The sequence below is a fragment of the Balaenoptera borealis genome (assembly GCF_965194805.1).
Source record: "Balaenoptera borealis genome assembly, chromosome: 1".
Taxonomy (NCBI): domain Eukaryota; kingdom Metazoa; phylum Chordata; class Mammalia; order Artiodactyla; family Balaenopteridae; genus Balaenoptera; species Balaenoptera borealis.
In genome coordinates, this window is record NC_138860.1 from 10614168 (window position 1) to 10627764 (window position 13597).

The 13597-nt window shown below is 34.6% G+C and overlaps 1 protein-coding gene across 1 annotated transcript in view; it reads left to right on the forward strand.

The window, feature by feature from the left end:
- LOC309630376 (uncharacterized protein) overlaps positions 1–13597 on the forward strand; it is a gene marked incomplete at its 5' end in the record, with an annotated part of 1321579 nt that overhangs the window by 1024343 nt on the left and 283639 nt on the right. The window contains one exon of the mRNA XM_082395555.1: positions 10146–10265. The remainder of the gene's footprint in view (positions 1–10145; positions 10266–13597) is intronic.

Genomic DNA, 13597 nt, shown 5'->3' on the forward strand with positions numbered 1-13597 from the left:
ATTACTGTTGGAAAAAATTTTGGAAATGAACTTAATAACTAATACATTAGAATACACATTAGCTTATTCCAAGTAAATGTACTAATATCACAGGGAAATCTATAAAGATGTTACAGTGTGTATCTTTAAGGGGATTGTGGCACTTTGGAGATTTTCTCCTTTAATATTTTAAATCATTGATGAATATACTACAGTGTATTATCATTAATTGTCATACTGGAACACACAGGAACAGAGAAATTATATGTTTTGCCATTGGCAAAATGGCAGGTTTTTGATAGTCAAGGCAATTGAATCATAACATTGACTACCTGATTAGCCTATACATTTTTTATTTGATAAATTGATGCTGATATAATTTTGCTCTTCATTATCTTCTGTGGCAAACCATTTACCATTTAAGGATCAAAAAATAATTTAATTTCATTTGTGTTTAAACTGAAAAGGAAAATTTCTAGGTAGATATAACAGTAAGGGAACTTGTGGCTTCAAGTTAAAAAGGACACAAGTTAAAGTAGCTTTAATAATATGGAACTTTTATATCCACCCAAAAAGTTATCTACAGATAGAGTACCCTCAGGGTAGGCTCAGTTATTGAACAAATGGCATTAGAGAGGCCCAGGTTTTCCCATCTTTCTACTTTGTCTCTCTTGATGTTATCTTGTCTTCAGGCTTTCATTACTAATGGCCACAAAGCATGTACCAGCTAGAACAAACAGGACAGTTAATTAAAAAGAGAAAAAGATGAAACTGTATGTCTACTAAGAATAAGAGAATTTTTTTCCCCAGGAAATTGTCAATTGACTTAGCATACTATCGACCAGCATTACATAACCTAAACGTGCATACCCACTTGCTGGAAAGGAAGAAATAATATTGTGATTGACTTAGAACAGTGTCCCCTATTCATTGAGATGGCACTGCAGTGAGCCTTTGACAAGAAAAGGGCTGCAAGGAAAACCAAATCAAGCTTCCTTTAGAAGAAGGAAAGGGAAAAAAAATATTGGAGAAACAACTAAAAGGGTACCTTAGTTCTACTGCAGAGATAATTCAGATAATACCCATTTTTCAAATGAAGCAAAATTTATATGTAATGAAAATTATTGGTCATAATTATACAATTTCATGAGTTTGGATAGAAATTTATATAATAAACATGTAACAAACACCTTAACCATTTCCCTACTCCAGAAAGTTCCCTCATGTCTTTTTCCATTCCATTCCCACAGCACATAAAGATGTCTGCTCTGATTTCTATCATCATAGATTATTCTGCATGTTTTTGAACTTCTTAAACTTAGATCATACATTCTGTGTTTCTTTGTGCCCGGCTTCTTTTTCTCCATATCATATTTTTGTTGACTGCATCAATAGTTCAACATGTTTTCACTTATTTTCTGTTTTTATGAGTATATCACAATTTGTTTATATATTCTTATTGATGGACTTCTGCTGTGAATTTACATTATTGCTTTTGGGTGAATATCTAGGAATAGAATTGCTGAGTCAGAGGATAGATGTATGTTTACCTTTACAAGAAATTATTAGTTTTCCAAGTTGGTTTAATTAGTTTACATGCTCACCCACAATATATGAGAGTTCCAGGTGTGCTACATGTTCTTCAAGATTTGCTGTGGTCAGTAATTTTTTTTTATAAAGTTGTGTTTTATTTTTTTTTGTTTTTTTGTTTTTTTAAAAAAATTGAGGTATAATTGACATATATATATATAACATTATATTAGTTTCAGTTGTACACCATAATGATTCTATGTTTTATATATATAACAAAACGATCACCAAAATAGCTCTAGTTAACATCCATCATCATCCATAGTTACAAGTTTCTGTTTTTTTCTTGTGATGAGAACTTTTAAGATCTACTGTCTTAACAACTTTCAAATGTAAAATACAGTATTGTTAACTATAGTCACCATGCTATATATTACATCCCCAGGGCTTATTTATTTTATAACTGAAAGTTTTCACCATTTGACCACCTTCACCCATTTTGCCCACCTACTAACCTCTAGCAACTACCAATCTGTTGTCTAGATATATGATTTCATTTTTTCCTAGTTTCAACATATAAGTGAGATCATATGGTATTTTCTCTGTCTGCTTATTTCAGTTAGCTCAGTGCCCTCAAGGTCCATCCATGTTGTCACAAATGGCAGGATTTCCTTCCTTTTTATGGTTGAATAATATTCCATCATACGTATATAGATACCACATTTTCTTTATCCACACATACATGGATGGATACTTAGGTTGCTTCCATGTTTTGGCTATTGTAATTAATGCTGCAGTTACGATGGGGGTGCAGATAATCCTTTGAATTAGTGTTTTTGTTTCATTTGGATGAATATCTGGAAGTGGGATTGCTGGATCACATGGCAGTTCATTTTTAATTTTTTAAGGAATCTCCATACTGTTCTCCATAGTGGCTCCATCAATTTCCACTTCTATCAATAGTTCAATAGGGTTGTCTTTTCTCCACATCCTCCCTGACACTTATCTCTTGTTTTTGTGATAATAGCCCTTCTAACAGGTGTGGTATCTCTTTGTAGTTTTGATTTGCATTTACCTAATGATTGGTGATGTTAAACACCTTTTCATGTACCCATTGGCCATCTGTATGTCTTCTTTGGAAAAATGTCTCTTTGGGTCCTCTGCCCATTTTTTAGTTGGAGTTTTTTCGCTATTGAGTTATGTAAGTTATTTTTATGTTTTAGATATTAACCCCTTACCAGATATATGGTTTGAAAATATTTTCTCCTGTTTGGAACCTTCCCTTTTCATTTTGTTGAAGGTTTCCTTTGCTGCGCAGAGCTTTTGAGTTTGATGTAGTCTCACTGTTTTTGTTTTTGTTGCCATTTCTTTTAGTGTCATCATTTATAATTTTTATAAACATATTTAGTGATTACAGTAGTATTGACTATATTAAGATATTGCTGTTTTTCTTACTATGTCAGGAAATCCCTAAGAGCACCCTCAGAAAACATAATTTGCTAGAAGCAATCAGAGAATTCAGAAAAGCTGTTATACTCATGGTTACCGCTTATTTTAGTAAAAGGATACATATTAGAATCAGCAAAGAGAAGAGATGCCTAAGGTGATGTCCTGGAGAAACCGTGTATAAGGTTCCAGGTGTCACCTCCTAGTGGAACAGCACAGGGGTGAGCTTAATTCTACCAGCAATAGTAAGTGTTAGCAGGTACAAAAGACTGCCAGCCAGAGGAGCTCACCCAGTCTTGGTGTCAAGATTTTTTATTGAGAGTCCATCCTGTTAGCGTGTAGTGCATGACTGCCTTAGCTGCTTAATCTCTAGACCCCAGAGGTCAAACTAATATAGCATGGTCCAGGACCTCAGACACACAATTAACAATTTCAAGATGCTACCTAGAGAGTTTACTGGCTAAATGTACAATATTTTAAAGATACATATTTTAAATTCCAAGTTACCTTAGGCAACATTTTTGCCAATATTTTTGTTATTAAGCAAAATAGGTCACCTTTTGTGACCTATATAGTTTCTCATAGAAGTTTCCCCATTACTTTTCCAGACTCTTCTCCTGACCAGTCCTAATGCCAGGTACCAATTTTTGTATTATTTATCTATTTCTATATAACAAACTACTCCAAGACTTAATAGCTTAAAATAAAAACTGGACATCTTTACATAGTAATCTCAGAACTGCATGGGGGCAAGAGCAAAAGCTGTTGTCCTTATTTGGAAGTCAAACAACTTCACTTACAGTAAATTCTGTTGGTAAAAGCATGTCAAATAGCTAGCTAAGAGTCAAGTGGTAGGAAAATGGACTCTACTTCCTAATAAGGAAAGTTTCAAAATACCCGTGGCCACTTTTGTATACAAAAAAGGAGTGAGCTGCTCTCCTATCCATAGGAGCTTTGCGTCAAAAGGATTGTTTTAAGTCTCAAAGATTACAAGTTGCTCTTTTTTTTTTTTCCCCTCAAGTTGGTGGATATTCCCTCAAGTTGCTCTTTTTTTTTTCCCTCAAGTTGGTGGATATTCTGGTAGCACAACTCTCAAATTTTAATTGGCTTCATATTTAACTGTTTCCAGACTTATCCTTTGCCAGTAGACTAACTGAAAATTATTACTAAGAATTCCAACCTGCTTCAAGACATGATTTCCTCTCTAGCCTCTCGATTAAACTTTTCAACAGTCCTTCGTAAAGACTCACCCTTGGTCTCTTCTTACTGAGCAATTTCAGTCAACTGATAGGATTTATTGGGTGCTACCTTAATTTATTTGGTGGTTTTTAAGAAGAGGGTTAATGATAATCCTTCATAAGAAGCTGAGTTTTAAGTAGTTCTTGTCATTTAAGGATCTTCTCACTTATTTTTTTTATGTTCATATTGAGAATTGATCAAATCTTTCATTCTGAGAGTTGTCAAATTTCTTAAATCTGTCTATTCCCTTTCATTCTTGCTTGCAAACTGGTTGGTACTTTTCTGTACTTAGAATCGTGGAGTAACTTTTCAAATGTTACCAGTAAGTAATCAACTCATGCTACTAACATTCAGTTTTCTCACTTCTTTTCAAAAGTGAGAAAACTCAGTAGGTCAATTATCTACAACCTGATTTATCATTTGTAGTATTTTTTATCATTATTTCACCATGTATTACATGGATTAACATGGTTCCAGACTCCATTGTGTAAACCAGAATTAATGACACATATTTCAGAATTTTTGTTTCGACATACCATATTCCTGATTCAAATGTCTATGTCTGTAGAATAGGCTGTAGTGAGGAACACATTAAAAAAATCTCAGTGACTTCTGAGAGTGAAGTTTCTCACTCATGCTATATATCAATCATGTGTCAGCAAAGTGCTCTGCTTTTCAAGGTCACTCTGGGATGCAGACAGAAGACGTAGACATCTTATGATCCCATAATCTTTGAGAAACCAAATAATGAAATGCTGACTCCTTAAGCTTTTGCCTCAAAGTGACATACATCACTTTTGCTAACATGTAATGAAAACTCTCTTATTATTGCTTGTAGTGTCTTAATTACTGTTATTATTTTTACCATCATAAGAAGGAGGAGAAGAAAGATCTTGGAAAGATCTTTGATGACCATACCCTTATTGATGTCTAGGCTTTTCAAAACAAAAATGACTTAGTAATAAGACTTTCTTTGGTCACCAGACTATCCCTTAAATTACTGAGAGCCTTTAGACTTTAAAGTCGATTAGATCATCTTATAATAATGATATAGCTGTTGGATTACAAGTACCAATGTTATGTTTGAATATAAATCTGAAATTGGTTTATAGATGTGTTTTCACATAATTAGAGGATTAATTTTGACTGGAGTTTCAGCTCCTGAATGTCTTTCACCTTTGAGATACTTGACAAGCCAATTGGAAGAAATGTTATTCTCTATGTTACCCGGCTATCCAGAGAAAGCTGTCTGAGCTACTTTTGGCGAATCCGTGGTTGGTATACTCAGAGGAGCCGTCTTTTCAGCTTAGACAAGAAAAGATCCAGTCTCCCCAGAATTCGCTAGACCCTGCCCTTTTATTTATATGAACTGTTAAATAAGCCCCTTTAACAGAAGAGTCTACTCTCTTCTTGATTAAATAAAGTCAGCCTGTGCTACCAGTTCACAATTGATCATCTACTATTCTTAAATCCAAAATGCACTGAAAACCATTTTTCTTAATGAAATTATATTTGACAGTAAAATCCAACATAAACTGATATGAGGTTATGTATAGTCTTTACTCATCCCACTTAGCATGAAAGTTCAAGGATTATTCACTGCAGAAATATTGACATTTTAATTATAAAATGATGCAGAGACCCCACTGGGAGGGTTACATAGCAACTGGTATCTGCATCATTTTGCTTCTTTAAAACTTCAAAAATTATGTACTTAAAAAAATTATTGTCCCAAATTTTGAATATGGTATAAGAGTTCTGTATGAGTCCTTACCAAGTAGAAGATAATAAAAAATTTTAAGTTCATCATGAATTAGGATATTAGGTTTTAATTAGACTCATAAGAGAAGGAGCAACTCAGTGTTCACCTACTCATGTAATAGTCTTACATTACAGATCGATGATTAATACCTATGATAAATTTTAACTGTGCTGTTACTTGCCTTTCCAATTTGTTACATATTTTAGTTAACATTTATTTAGATAATTATTGACTTCCAAATAGATGTTAGTACTATAATTCTGGGCTATGGTACACAAATGCATCTAGTTTCTTGAAGAGTCTGAATTTAATAAGAAACAGCTTATTTTTGTACAACATATTTACCCAAATCTGCTGTGATGAATCTCCATTTTCTAAAAGTGGCAGATTCCTTAATAATATCTAGGGTAGAATACTAAAATTTTCTGCACTATCAGTTACTAAAAATCTGTTCAATTCATACCATCAAGCTCATAGTCTGTTCCACATTTTCCCCTCCCTTTTACTAGGTAGGCCAGTAGCACATGGGGAGTTGAATTTTTTTCCCTTCCCTCACCTTAGAATGAAAAGGGTAGTCTATGTCTTCTTTTGTGTCACTACCCCTTTCTCCTTTTCTGATTTATGGCTTCTCTGTGGTATTATGGCAGAGAGGAAGCACAAAGAAAGGGACATGTATTATTATTAACTTATTGCTCTTGTAGTTCACTTTTTGTGGGTTGTCACTGCCTTTGTGGCAATTGCTCCAAAATGGCTACACTGCATTCCTGCCGCAGAAATGAGGGGGTGAGGGAAGGCATATTCTTGTTTTCAAGAAGACATCTTAAGATTCCCTCATGGAACTTAAAATCTTATTTGCATTTACTTAGTCATAGTTACACCTACCTACAGGGCAGATTGAAAAATATAAAGTTGTAGCTTTGTGGCAGTGTGCCTGGCTAGAGATTAGGTTCAATAACTCAAGAGAACGGGGAGATTCAATGTTGGGAAGCAACTAGGAATCCCTTACACACAGGAGGCAAAAAACATATAATTAATGGGGAAGTCATTACTAAATAACATTAAGTAAGAAAAATATTTGAGATTTTTTTGAATTTTGTATAAAAGGCTATCAAATAAATTGTTTTCCTGATCCTAATAGAAATGCAGTACCCAGTACCGGGAATTGATGTTACCAATCTACCCTACATGTATAAGCCTGTGCCTAGAAAACTGTACTCAATTTTTGACAATGCATTCAGAAGAGGAAATTAAAATCTAGACCTCATTTACAGAAGAAAGGGAACTCCAAACCATGTCTAAGAAGTGCATAACTGGAGTGAGTCAGTTTAGTACAGAAAAGAAGTGTATATGGGACATGATTGATATCATCAAACCACTGAAAAACATACAGATTTAAGTTGATTTGTGTGACTCTGGAATAAAAAAAGGAATATCCGTAATAAGAATTTTCATGGAGGTATATTTTGGTCATGAATAAGAATATTCATGGCACATATTACCTGAACCTGAGGAAGATGTCGTTGGGATGATGAGTTGTACATTCAGTGGACTTTTCAAGCAGAGGATGGATAGTGATTCTATGTCTGGAATGTGGGCACACAGCACTTGGGTAGAGAATTGTACAGAATGTTCAATGCTAAAAACTACATGACTCATATTTTAAAAAGACACTGAGCACTGTGTCAGAGTTTCTGAAAGAGCAATATCTAGCGATTACTACCTTGGATTGCATTTGTAGAAGGCTAACGGCTGTTCCTCTGATACAGGGTTATACAGTTAAATTATTTTAGGAGACCCTGGGAATTAACTAAGAGACTTTGTACACCTGGAAGATGCTAATGAGCATCTTCCCTCATCTTCCCTTGAGCATTGTGACCCTCAAAAGGGGTTAGACTATGTAGACTTTCCTAACCATATTTAACTACAAGAAAAAACCTCACATGCATGTTTTAACATCTCCCAGAACTGGTGCTTCACGGAAGGCAGTCTTAACAATATTCCTCAAAAAAACAAAAGCAAAAACATTTTAATCTCTAATTGTTGTGAACGTGCAACTTAATTTCAGTAACAGCAACTATCTCATTCCCAACCAAATCTTATATATTCTCATTTGTGCTTTTGAACGATGATAAAGACTGGAAACACAAAAGCGAATACATTTTAATACCCTCCTTTATATAAATGTTCCAGAAAGTGTCTTTCTGGGTTTCATATGAAATTTATTTTAAAAATATTACTTTTTGGAAAAAACTATATATCAAAAAAATTCACTTTGAGTTTAATATATGAGATTAGATGTATATGTGTGTGTGTTTTGAACATATATAATATCATATATTTTATATTATATGTATTTAGTATATTGTATAATATTAAAACTAACTTCCTGACACTCTCCCATTTTGATAGATTCTGAATTTTATCATTTGTCAGGTACCAGGCGTTGACTCACCAAAGAACTACCAGTATGATCTGTGAATGAGAACAAATTTATGGCCAACTTTAGGAAGGAAGGCTACTGCACTTAGTGGTGCCTGAGAAGGGAGAGCACACCAGCAGAGTATTTATATGGTTTCGGCATCCAGTTTAAGGCGGTTCTTTCAATGGAGAGGTGCTGAGCAGGCTTCCACAACATCAGTTAGGTTTGGTGGACACAGCCAGGCAAGGTGTGTATAGTAGGTGATTAAAAAGTTGACAGCTTTTAGGTGAGTCTAGTTGAGTGAGCTCTTGTTCTGAGAAGCTTTTACCCTGATGACAACCAGCTCAGTATTCTATTTTTGAACAAAGAGGTTTTCAGAAATTTCCTGAAATAATGCTACCGCAATCTCACTTCCTAGGCAGCCGTTTCCTGGGCTCATAAAGTCATGTTGCTCTAGAGACTATGTCTCTGGCTGTAGATGATTTCAGTTCTCATAGGTCAAAAATGACTTAGAATTCGACTAATTCCCAACTTTAGAAAATCATATGTTGGGTAGAGGGCATAAACTAGTTTAGCACTCCTCTCATTTTTAAAAATTATGTAACAAACTTTAAACTTGCAACTTATTTAATATTATAGGAACTACTGCATTATTTTTCATACCTTTTTGAATTAAAGATGGATGCTATGAAATACATGATGTTACAGAAATAGTACTTGAGTAGTAGAATTTAAGAAAGTGCTAGAATTTACTTTGCAAATAATGAGTTGAATAAGAAGCTCCCAAAAGCTCTTTAAGAACCTGATTTTTAATAATAGTGTTTAAATGATTAAAATATTAGGGTTTTTATCCTTGTCATTTATCATGTTCTGTAAGGCAAAATGGTTCTGGTTTGTTAAACATTAATTAAAATCACATATTTAGTTCTTGCTACTATTGATGATGCTTTAGTTGGTGAATTATTCATGATAACTAATAATAGTTTAGTTGTTTGGTTTCTCTCTATTTAATATGCATGTAGTACATCATTTAGAATTTGATCTTTCCCACATTAAAATCCACATTTACCTTTTAGCCCTTTATATTACCATGTAATCCTTGTTTGAGAGGCCTCCTGGATGACTTTACACATAATCACAGCAGTTTCAGTAGTTTGTGCTATACAATTTGAGTTTAAGGTAATTTATACTGACACCAGTATCTCCTCTCTTATTACGAACAATGACCTAACAAACTTGATTTCAAGGAACCAGAACTAGCAATTCAGCCAAGAAAAAAGGGTTGAAATGCAGGTTTAAGAAAGGTGTTGAATTTATCAAACCATCAATAGACAACATAGTTTAAGATGCAAAGATAAACTAATATGAACTCACTGCAGAATGAGTGAGCCTTAAGAGTAATTCAAAAGGGGGGATGGGTTCAGAAGAGTCTGACCTCAAGCCTTTTAAGGTGGATCTTTCAAGGTGGGCAAATGATTAGGACTGAGCAAAATTCATGAGATAGTAGTTTAGGATTGGGACACAATGAGGGATGGTGTTGAAGTAAGTAAACTGTGACTTGAGAAGTGATGGATGCTCAGGTGAGAAGATTCTTGTCTTCAATAGATTGATCTTTAGGAATTTTCTGAAGCAAACAGTGAAGTAATTTGTTGTTTTACAGTCTTATCTTTCCCAAGCAAGACTTTAAGTCACATTGACACAAATAGTCTCAGTTACCAAAGCCACCTAAACCAAGAAATAACAAGTATTTACTGTCTGTTTGGAACTTAGGTTTTGCTGAGTGTGTGAAAACTTTCCTGCCATCTTCATTGCTTGGATCAAGAACTAGGCTAGAATGAGCCCCATCATCTGGTGGAATTTGGAATAATGTCAACTGTCTTAGCCTCAAAGGTCAGGACCATTATTTATTCATTGTTTTATTCCTTCATTTAGGCATTCAAAAATTCTCATAATGGCTTATGGGGTAGGCATTCTATTTATTTCTGGAAACACAAATGATACTAATGTAGACATGGTTCTCCTGCTTTCATGAAGCTACAGCCTAGATATTATATATATGCTCTTAGGTTGCAGAGGACACCCCTTCCCGCACAACTGTGAGACTTTAATTTCAAACAAGCCTCACATTTGTACGTTAAAGGCAAATTTAACAAATCTTTAAGGTGCTGATTTGCAACACTCCCCAATCCCATTCTGTATTTCTCTTCTGGTTTTATCTCAACAGTCCAATCTCAGCCTTTGAGGCTGGAGATCTGATGCCTTGAGCCACTCTTGCTAGTTCCCTTGTTCAGGTCTACTCACCAGGTATCCAGTGACTGGCTGGAATTCTGCCATACATCAGAGCTCTACCTACAGTGCACATTCACCTGTGTTGCCCAGATTCTTATTTTGGGTACCAAGTCTAAGTTCTTCATTTTCTGTGCACCTTGGACCACCCTTAACAAAGCCAACCTCTGCACCTGAATAAATTACCCCCGGCCTATATCCTTGACTTAGTGACAAGCCTATACCCTTCACTTAATTGGCCTTTCCTAGTTTCTAATGTTTCCCTCCTGTGGGCTTTGTGGTAGCCCAGAACAATCATACCGTCAGCCCAGGCCTACTTGAACTATGGCTGACTATATTCAGGAAAAAACAGGGTTGAAAACAAGGCAAGAAAGTGGCCAGATTGCTTAGGAAGTTTGAAAAAAATTAAATAGTAGGAACAATGCATTTTTTTCTTAATCGGACCAGCTGAACGATTTACTTGACTAGCAAACTGTTAATTAGGTAAGCCTATGTCTTGATTTGCAAAGTGCTTTTAACAATTCTGTCATATCTTTTCCCAAGTTATTTGTCTCTGAATCCCCATAGCTTTTTGTTGACATGACAATTAAGGAAAACTAAATGGACATTTGAGGAGAGTAATATACTAGAACTGTCAATATAAAAATCTTCATCTCCTAAAAGTATCAATAATTCTGGTTTGATATGTTATCAAATGTTATCTGCAAGTGGAACCCTATTCTTCTGAATTTATTTACCACATACCCTCCTTTCTGTTCTAAAAAAGATTATTACCATATTTTCCCTGAATAGGCTGTGCTCATTTACATTTTTGTTCTTTGGTGACTCATCTGTTTGCTTAGATCACTAGGTCACTTCTGTTCTTTCTGGCTATTCAAGTCATTCAAAGCCATACAATTATTTTCCAGCAAATATCTACTGAGGGCCAGAACTTAAACGCTGTTAGCTTAAGATGCGGAGTGTAAATATGAAGTATTCATCATCTCTCTTCTAAAATGGATTTTCCATGCTCATTAAGAAGAAAATCTGAAAGCTCAAATACATTCTTTCCTTCATATGTTTCTTAAATATCCCAAATAACACTGATCTTTCCCTCTGCTAGAATCCTGTAGTTTGTAAGCATGTGCCAGAGAATTTAGAACTTAAGAATGTATTGCTTTGTTTTCTCTTTATTTTTGCATGCCTTAGCCATGATTTTGCAATTAAGGTGTCTTGAGAACAGGGAATAAAAGAAAAAAATTTTTTTTCATATCCCCTCCAGCACGTATCTCGGTGTAAACAACATATACTTCATAAAAAGTTCTTCATTGACTTGGTGATTGATCAAGGGCTTATTGATTAAGGCAACAATTTAAGCTGCTTTATTATACAAAAGCACTAGGCATGGTGATGAATGTTATAGGAAACAAAGGGTCTAGATCACTCTTACGATTGTCTCTTGTGAATGAAGCAGTTAGCTCTAGTTCAGCAATCCTCAGCTCTACTTATGTATTCATTCTACATATCATATCCACAGAGAATTCAATATTATTTCTTGAGTAGAAAAGTCAATATTTCAGGAATAAAATTTGCCATGTAATTCAAAAATGTGTTCTCACAATCTTTAGGGACATGTTCTGCATTTTTTACATGAATAAAACGCATTGAAATCATTTTGCAAGTTTCACATAAAAGTGACAAATTGCATCATTGGGCCAAGTAACTAGGCTTAAAGCCAAATACAATTAGAATACATTGGAAACACTGGGATATCATAAAGGGAACAGAAGAACATGACATGTTTTTCTTTTAGCACAGAATACTGGAATGCAATTAATAAAATTATAAAATATTGATTTACTTAATTGAAATAATACATTCTTGTAAAATTAAAGCCCCATTTACACACACTTAGTCTGTAGTGCAAACTGCAGCCTTGGATGGTAATGAATTACTGATGTAAAGTCGAAACAATGATTATTGCTTTTTCTTTTCTCTGAAAAGACTGTGGGGCTAAGAAAAGAGGAAACTGTGGAGTGCAAAAAACTAAAACAATCATGGATTGCTAAAATTGGTCATATTTTACTATTTGGATAGAAAGGTATGATTATTTGTTAATTAGGAAATATTAATCGAAGTGTCAGTGATCAGTCTTCATCCTCCTTGACAGACTTGATCACACTCTCCTCCTGGAAACACTTTCTTCATCTGGCTTACTTCACTGGCTGTTGCATCTGATTTTCTTTACGTTGTATCTCTTCATGTACTAATATCTTGACATTAGAATGCTGAAGCTTAGTCTTTGAATCTGTTCTGCATAGTATTCTCTCTTCATGATCTTATCCAGCTCCAATGGCTTTAAATATCACGTAGTATATTGATGACCTCAAATTTTTATCTATAGCCCAGTTGTCTCCCTTGTACTCCTAGATGTTTTAATTAGCACTTTAAAATCATATGTCTCAAATTTAACTAATATATTCAGAATTTAACTCCAGAACCTCTTCTCATCTCATTTAATAGCAAATAGTATTCTAGTTGATAAGTCCAAAAGTCTTGATACCACCTTTGACTCTTCTGTATCTCACACCTCTCATCCATTTGACTGAATGTGCACTATAACACGTCCAAATGTATCATAATATATTCACAATCTGCACATTTCTCAACAATACCACTGTACCTGCCCTGATCCAAGCCACAATTTTTTTTTCGGCTGAGTTATCGTAATATTCTCCCTAACTAGTCTTCCTTTCTCTGCATGTGCAGTCGATGTGTCAGGCACTCCTATGAGAACTTTATATTTTTTATCTTTTTTTCATTCTTATAACATCCTTAGGAAGTTAATACTATGCTTATCCGCATTTTAAAGAAGAGAAAATTAAGGGAAGCTAAGTTACTTGTTTAGTTACCTCATAACCAGTAAGTGGCAGAGCTGAGATTTGACCTTGGACAGT